Genomic DNA, 9,010 nt, shown 5'->3' on the forward strand with positions numbered 1-9,010 from the left:
AAATAAACATAATATTTATTATATCACATATGTAGTGCATATGCAACTATATGCAAAACTGTCCTATGTCATAAGTAAAACAAATACACTTATAAATTAACTTAGCCTATCATATTCATATATAATTATTTGAGCTTTGTCATAGTTTATACATATATAAATTGTTTTAGATAGTATATGTAACATATAACATATAAAAGATTACCCCTTTTATTAAACAGTTTACATTTTCTGTTTTTAGGAAATTTGCATATTTTCTTTCATGAATTGTCTATTGAAGGAATTTGGTATAAGTTTTGTTGTTGGTAATTTTTATTGAGTATTAGTAATTCTTTACTCCAGATGCAATTCATTTTTCTGATCAATATAGAACAACCTGCTCATTTCAGACCCTCATCTCATCTTGACCGCTATCTTCATTTTGTTTTTTCTTCAAAGTGCCTTTTGAACAGCAGAAGTCTTACATTTTGTCAAGTTCAGTTTATTTCTTTTATAGTTAATCTGTGTGCTTTGCCTAAGAAATTGCTGCCTATGCAAAGGTCACAAAGGTGTTCTCTCAAGCTTTCTACTTGAATTTTTAATTTAAATTTATGTATCAAATTATTATTATTTTTTTTTTTGGTGAATAATTTGAGGCAAGAATTAAGGTTCATTTTTCCCTTATCCAGATATCCAGCTGTTGCTGCCTTTATCAGCAATCACTTTGCTGTGTAAATGGGTGGCTGTTTTCAGGAAGCTTTTCTGTTTTATTTTAAACTCTGTGGTCTTTTATTCTAGAGTTTGGTAAATTGTGTTTTCTGATTTCTTGATGAGTGTTGTTGGTGGTTTACCAATTTCACAGATACTTTTATTAGAGAGCAATGTTTTAGTTTTGTTGATGTCTCCTCCCCTCCCCCACCTCTCTTTTTCCTGTACTGATTTTCATTCCATTCTCTATTAATTCCTTTCTTCTACTTAGTTTGAAGTTAATTGGCTCCTCCTTTCCTAACTTCTTAGGGTAGAAGCTTAGATGATTGACTTTATTTTTTCTCCTTTTGTTTCGCAATCACTTAAAGTAGTATATTTCCCTGATTTTGCTGTACACCTCAATGTTGAAATAGGATATTTTCATTAACTGTTCATTTCAAAAATTTCTGAATTACTTTTGAACTCTTCATGAACCATGAACCATGAATTATTTCCAAATATTTGGTAGTTTTCTAACCTCTTTTAAAATTGATTTCTAATTGAATTATGTCGCAGAATAAAAGCACATTCTATATATTGTGATTCTTTGAACTGCAGTGGAAATTTCTGTACATCCAGCAAATGGTATCTTGGGTGTTTATTTCCTTTGAATTTGAGAACAATTCATATTCTGAACTATGATTGAAATTATATAAAGCTCAATCTTCTATATCCTTACTATTTTTCCCTACTTATATTACGAATTGATGAGAAAGAGATATTTAAATTTCCAAGGTGATTGCAGATTCATTGAATTTTTCCCTGTAGTTTTAGTCATTTTTGATCTGTTTTAAAGCTCTGTTATTACATATATACCTCACATAGAACTACTATTTCCAAAAGTATGATCCATATTATTTTATTAAAGCCTCTAAATTCATTATTAATGTTCATTTCTTGAAGTCAACCTTGTCTGGTATTAATATAGTCACAATATATCCTCATTTGTGATTTGTAAAGTATAAGACTTTTCCATTTTTTTCCAGTTTGTTGTCTCTACATTTAAAGTGCACTTGTTATAATCATGTAGCTAAATCTTGGTTTTCATGAGTCTAACATCTGCTTTCTTAACATTAGATTATTTTATCCAGTTACATCTAATTTAGTTATTAGTATAGTTATTTGTAGTCTATTGTATCACAGTAGTCTTTATGTATATTATCAATTTCCTATTTCTTTGTTCTTTGTTTCCTGTCTCCTTTACCTCCATCCCTTTTTAAATTTTTGAATCAAGGTCTCACTAAGTTGTACACACTGGCCCCTATCTTACAATCCTCCTGGCTCAGCTTCCTGAGTAGCTGAAATGACAGGTGTGGGCTACTACGCATGGCTAATTGAAGTCATTTTTAGCATTCTATTCCACTTCAAAAAGAAAAGTCCTACAAGGCTATAATTACATTAACTTACTCATCCCCTGTTATATTTATATTGTTGCCACATACTTTGCATATTATAAGCCCCCAAATGCACAGTTATTCTTTTTTATTCAAGCTATGAGTTGACATTTAAATATTTTATTAATAGAGAGAGAAACATTTGTTCCTATTTATTCCCATAGATACTTTCAAGTCATTGCCAGTGCTCTCAATTTCTGCCTGTATATTTGAATTTCAATCTGGCATATTTTCCCTCAGCTTGAAGATTTTATTTCATTTCCTTTGTAGATATTAGAGGAAAGAATTTTGAAGAAATTTGATCAGGTTTCATGTATTTAATTTCTTCTTTAATAGTTCTAAACTTAGTGTTCCATTTCTCTTCTGGTGTCTAATTTTTTAAATGAGAATTGACTTCTCATTTGTATTGGTACTCTTTTCCAAATAATAAGACTTTTTTTTTCCCTTGATGACTCAAGACTTTCTTTTTATTATTGATTTTTAATAATTTGAAGATATGTGTTGGGTATCTTTTGTTGTTTTTTTCTTGTTTTGGGCTGTTGAACCTTATGGACTGGTGTAGTGTTTTTTGTTTGTTTGTTTTGAGTTTAAAGGCACTTTATTTTTAGACTACCTACATGACATGTTTTCTTAAACAAGAAAACATGCTTCCACTCCAAATAAATCATCATCAAAATAGAGTTGCTCAAGATGACATCAGTTCCATTTGTTCTAAGTCCTGGTGTTATGTGGATGACAAGCAGCAGCCAGTTATGATGACAGACAATAGATCCATAGTAACTGCTAAAGTTGTTAACTTTTTTCCCTTTTTCAAACATCCATAAAGAAAAGCATATTTAGGATCACACCATCCTCACAACAGTCCAGGAGAGTGACCACGCCATCTGGATTCATGTTTTTTCCAATAAAGATCTGGTGGTTTTGAAATTAGCAAGGATATCCCTATCATAAAAGCTTTTACCCTCTTTGGTCTCTGTTCTTCAAGTTTGCCTTTGATTGATTTCATGTAATCTTTGATATACATCTCATGCTTCTTTTGTGAAGCTGGTTTCCTGAAAGTGGTGGTTCATGACAGTATCAACTCCAGTGATTACTCTGTTTTCAGTGCCTTTGCCTTCAGTTCCTTCATTGGAGGCATTTCCACCAATGAGCGAGTCATCAATGTTAACCTCTGTCCTACTGACCATCTTGCCCTCCACCTCCAGGCAAAGCCTGTCCAGGATCTCTCAGAATCTCCTAAATGTCAGAGAACATCTCATCATGGCTGATGAGGTCTGGGTAGATAACCATGATGGCGACTGGAAGGAGATGGCGGGCAGCACTAGCTTAACAGGAGCCCCAGTTCAGAATGATTGAGGTGCAGCCAGAGCAGTTCTTTGGTGATGGGGGAGCCAGCAGAAAAGCTAGTGGTGCTTTTAATCACCTTTTTTTTTTTGGTTATTGTTTGTTGCTGTAACCAAACAACCTAATGAGAACAATCTTAGAGAAGGAAACGTTTATTTGTCACTCAGGGTTTCAGAGCATCATTGCTTTGTGTCCAAGGTAGAACATCATGGAGAAGGGTGTGGCAGGGAACTGTAGCTCACAATATGAAACCACGAAGCAGAGAGAAAGTAAGTTCAGCTCACAAAATATGTACTCCAAACGCACACCCTTAATGACCCACCTCCTCCAGCCAGACCCTACATGCCTAAAGTTAAAAACCAGTTAACCCCTATTAGTGGAATAATGCACTTATTAGGTTAAAACTCTCATAAATTGATCATTTCACCTCTAAATTTTTCTGCATTGTCTCACACAGGCTTTTGGGCAGTACCTCATATGGAGGTACCACCACAATAGTGATCCCTCTGAGGACTCCTAGAAAGCTCACAAATCTTGGACTGATTTGTGATATCAGTGTATAGGGCTGATTTGTTGCTTTTAAAGCCTTGAATTCAACTTGATCAAGAACTTAATGATATTTAGGAATCAATGGCATATGCTCTTAGTTCTGTAGGATTAAACTTAGATTTCTGTCCATTAAAAGTCAACAAATTATTAAAATTACATTGGGGAAAGCAAAACAACCAATATAAAATGAATGATTAAATTGAAATTAGTACCAAGTATTTTGATAGTGGAAAAGCAAAGGAAAAATAAGCAATTTGCTTTCAAATATAGTATGTAGAAAAACTATTAACTTTGAAGTACAACTGTACATAAATAAACTTTGGAAGTTTTTAAACACTGGGTAATTTCTGTGATAAAGCTCACATGAGCTATGGTGTAATCAGCTATTCTAGTAAAAAAAGATCCTTATGAAGTTAAAAAATATATATTGCATACTTAGTTCTAGTTTTGTAAATAGCACTTTTGTGAAACAGAGGGCCCACTGGTCCAGATAATTCAATATATCAATATCCTGAAGCCCTTTAAATTTAACTATTAAACAATCCCCAAACATGCTATAAATGTCTACACTCATACCAAACTATAGCTACATCTTTTTTTGCCATAGTTATGACTATATAAATTTTATAATGTGTTTATTGAACTGTTTTATAACAATAGTATCTTTCAAAGAAAATACCACTCTTAGATAATTTTTATTGACTGCTTTGTCCACTTGTCCTAAACCAGGAAAATGCAATATAAACTAGGACCAGAAGCTGGATAGTCCACAGTGGCTGTCTACAGGTTAGAGAGCTGTACAAACCAGTAGCTGCACAGTCCAAGATGCTGATGCCTCAAACAAGAGAGATTGATCATGTTATACCAGTCCAAGACTTAAGCCTTCTGGAAAGTACCTGAATAATCACTGTCAGAGTCTGTTTTGGAAGAGTGAAGGAGCAAGAGTCTGATGTCCTCAAGAGACTGCAGCAGCAATCAAGAACCCATTCAAGAAGAATGGAGCTTGCATCTGCTTCTGCTTCCTTGTTCTTCCAACTTTTAGTCCATGCAAGCCACCATCCTATTGGATGGTGCTGCCCTTGCTTAGGGAGAGTCTCTGCTTCAGTTTGCTATCTCACACGCCAATCATTCCTAGACACACCATCATTGGAACACTCAGTAGCCTCTTAACCACTGAGCACATCTCAAGCCTTTTTTATATTTTATTTAGAGGTAGGGTCTTGCCAAGTTGCTGAGGCTGGGTTTGAACCCCTAGTCCTCCTGCCTCAGCCTACCTAGCTGCTGGGATTATAGGCTTGCTCCACTTTGCCTGATGATTCTAGGCAACTTTTAATACAATCAAGTTAACAATTTAAATTAACCACTATAGCTCCTATCCTGGTTTTTAATATTGGGGAAACTTCATTTTTTTTGCTTTTTTTACTTGCTGTTTCATTAATGAATTCAAAATTAAACTGTCTCTTTGGGGAGAAAATGATAAGCCCTATCTAGCTTAGAGATATTCCTATTATTCTATTCACTCATATCTGTAATCTTGAAATGATTTTCTACCTTCTTTTCTTCTGTTTCCACATTTTAAAAGTTTCTGAGTCTTTGAGATTGAGTCTCAGCAATAAAAGCAAGAATAAATACTATCTCATAATGAAATATGGCCTGGAAGTTTCCAATTCTTTCACCCATCTATTATCTCATTAATTGGAGAGGAGATTCGTATGTAAATAAATCACAGTATTATTTCATCAAAATTCTATGTGTTGATGTGATTGTCCCAGTTAACATATGGTACATTAAGGCTGAGTTAAGTGATTCAGAATTCAGAATTCATGCTAACCCTGATGTGCCCTATGCCATTGCTTCATAATATACAGTAACTCTCAAACCTGTTTTCTACTTCCTGTAATTTAATTTATACTACTTACATAATTTAAGTCATCATTATCAAAAAATTAAATTATTGATGTCTAATCATGGCAGTGGTTTTATATTTTCAATTACTTGTTGAATCTGTTCATGTTACATTTCTCTTTTCTACATCTAAACTTCATGTTCCAAGTATATCTCAACTTCTTGATTTATTTTCAATTTGCTTTCTTTAATTTTCATAATTGTTCCTGGTAAATATAAAGAAAGTCATCAAGCCTCTTTTTCACATAAAATTGTTCTTTTTGTTTTTCTTATCTTACTGCAAGTTTTAAATCAAACAACTGGCTTTCCAATTCAGTGCCATCTTTTCAAGTTCTACGTCACTATTGCTTCAGCTGCCTGCATTAGTGTTTCATATTCACCATGCTCCTAAATCTTTTTGCCACTAGAAGGCAACATTTGAGAAATGAAATAAAGTTGTGAATGAGTAATATGGAGAAAAGGCTGAATGAAGTGAAGGAAAAGCAGGAATAGGAGAGTTAAGAGGCCACCACATCTTTGAACAGGTGATGACCTACTAGAACTTTAGAACTTTGCATTTTAGAAATTGATGACAGATAACTTCTACACAATACATATATCCATATGTTTAAGACTAATGATCCTGGTGAGAGATGATGAAAGCTTGACCCAAGAAGGGGATAAGGACTTTGGAAAAATTTTAAAAATAGAACCAATACGATTTGCACACAAAGTTTATGTGGGATGTGAAGGAATGCATTCAGGATTTCAAAGAAATATATCTTCTTTAAAAGAATGTGTTCACAATATTATAAGGCTCACATAAAAAAAGATGATAATAAGAAGGAGAAACTTGAGAAAATGAAAAAAATACACTCCATATGTAGAAAGCAACAAAATAATGCTATAGAATTATACTGTTAAGGCTTGGGTTAAAAGTATCAAGGATATAAAATAAGTATGATAGTAATGTTTAATTAATTCAATAAAAGCAGTAGAAAAAAACAATTGAGAAACCATGTCCATGAACATTTTGAAAAGAAATATTTATAAAGTAGTAAAATTAAAATCAATCACAAAAAAGTGTAAATAGTATATTAGATACAGCTAATGTGAAAATTAATGAATGAGATGATAGAGTTGAAGGAATTACCTAGAATGCAGTATAAAAATACTAATATTAATATGAAAGACATGTTGAGGAGATGATATGTTATGAAGAGAAAGCAGTTATAGAGGCAAAATTTAAAGAGGTAGCTCAGAATATTCCAGAATTAAAAAAATATATATCCTCAGGTTAAAGAAGCCCAATGAATACTGAGAATGATAAATGCAAAATAAATTTTCATCTAAACACATTTTAATCATAAACTGTGTAGAACATTAATCATGTAGAAATAGCTTTAAATAAACAAAGAGAAACTATCTGAATAACAATTAGATTATCAGCAATCATTTAAACATTGACAACAGAAGCAATTATATGTTAAATCATACCAATGGCCTAAAGAAAAACAAAAGTAAACCTGGAACTGCAAGACCACTAAAAACTTCATAGATCATCTAGGGTAAAATAATGATATTTTAAAACAAAGAAATAAACAGACAAAAGTGGAAATTTATTGTTAACAAAATGCCAGAAAATGAACTTCTCAATTATATATTTCTCAATTATAAGAAAATCTTTATATAGTATAAGTCAGAAACACAGGAAGTAAGAGTGAAAAAAAAAGTTGTAATTCCTTGGATAAATCTGAACATTGATGACAGAATACCATCAGCAACACTGATGCATAAATTATCGAGATGGAATAGGAAAAATTGAGACAAGAACAATATGTTGTCTATAATCAAGATGTAAATTAGGAGATGTTTGATAATATCACATGTGATTAAAGTCTTTTTTATTTTTTCCTTCACGGGTGAAAGTTAAAACTGAAGAATGTCCTTTTTGTTAGGTACACTTGCTAAAACATTCAGTGCTGCTATGATAATCATATTATTTACTACTCTGAAAATGGCAAAGAAGGAGAATAGAGGAAAAATCTTGAAGAAAACTCTTTTCCAGCATCCCCTGCTCAAACTTCCGGAAATAGATGAAACTGTCAAATTTTTAGCCAAAGCACAATATACATAAAAAGGATGTGACATAAAATTTTAAGAACTACATCTCAAAAGACAATACAGATAAAGACGTTCTCTCTGTGTGTGTGTGAGTGTGTGTGTGTGTGTGTGTGTGCGCGCGCGCGCGCACAAGCATTCATGAATTCAAAGTATGAGGGTGAAACTTATGCCGTGATGAACACATGCATTGGCACATCATGAAGGATGCTATTATTGTGAATTCTCAGATCTTAGGTTTAAAAAAAGTACAAAATTTACATGTATGTACATATAAATAGATACTTACATGCATTTATATATGAACATATGTATACATACATTTATATATTATATATAGATATATATCTACACATATGAATCTATCTATAATATATACTATATAAATGTAATATACCAAACTAGTGGTTATTTTTTTTTATTTTATCCATAGTATATATTACTATTTTTCCTTTTTTCTGTGATATTATTGGCAATTTTCCAATGGAATTTTTTAAATTAAATTTGGAGTTTCAAAGGGAAAACTTTCTAATAGTCATCTTAATTCCACTTTTGAGAGTGGAGAATGTAGTCATTTGCTTGCTTACCATTCTTCACAGTGCATGAAATTCAGCATTTGCCTGCACCATTAAAGAGCATTTGCGTGTACCATTAAAGAAGGAAGGTGAAAAATGTCTCACATTTTTTGAGCACTGAAGTCACAATTTTCAGTTGGGCTGATGAGCAACACAACTTTATATTCTAAGGGGGAAATATTCTCATTTTCTGAAGACTTCTGCCCTTCAGAACATTTCATATTTATTTTGTGAGGCTTTATATATTTTTTTCTTAGCATTAAAAGGTGGATAACATTTCAGACATTTTGTAGATAGAGTGACTTTTATTTAAAGCGCTATCCACCTCACATGTGCGTAAGAAAAAGGGAGAGAAAGAGAGAGACTGAAAAAAAACGGCTGTAAAATGTATCGCTCCCATTCATTAGCATTCCATAG

The 9,010-nt window shown here is 32.6% G+C and overlaps 1 pseudogene; it reads right to left on the minus strand.

Annotated features, from left to right (window-relative positions):
- Positions 1-202: 202 nt before the first annotated feature.
- LOC131423239 (translationally-controlled tumor protein-like) lies at positions 203-6,869 on the minus strand (annotated as a pseudogene).
- Positions 6,870-9,010: the final 2,141 nt, after the last annotated feature.

This window comes from Marmota monax, unplaced genomic scaffold (genome assembly GCF_021218885.2).
Source record: "Marmota monax isolate L192 unplaced genomic scaffold, Marmota_monax_Labrador192_F-V1.1 WCK01_AAM20220418_F8-fsc00036, whole genome shotgun sequence".
Classification (NCBI taxonomy): Eukaryota; Metazoa; Chordata; class Mammalia; order Rodentia; family Sciuridae; genus Marmota; species Marmota monax.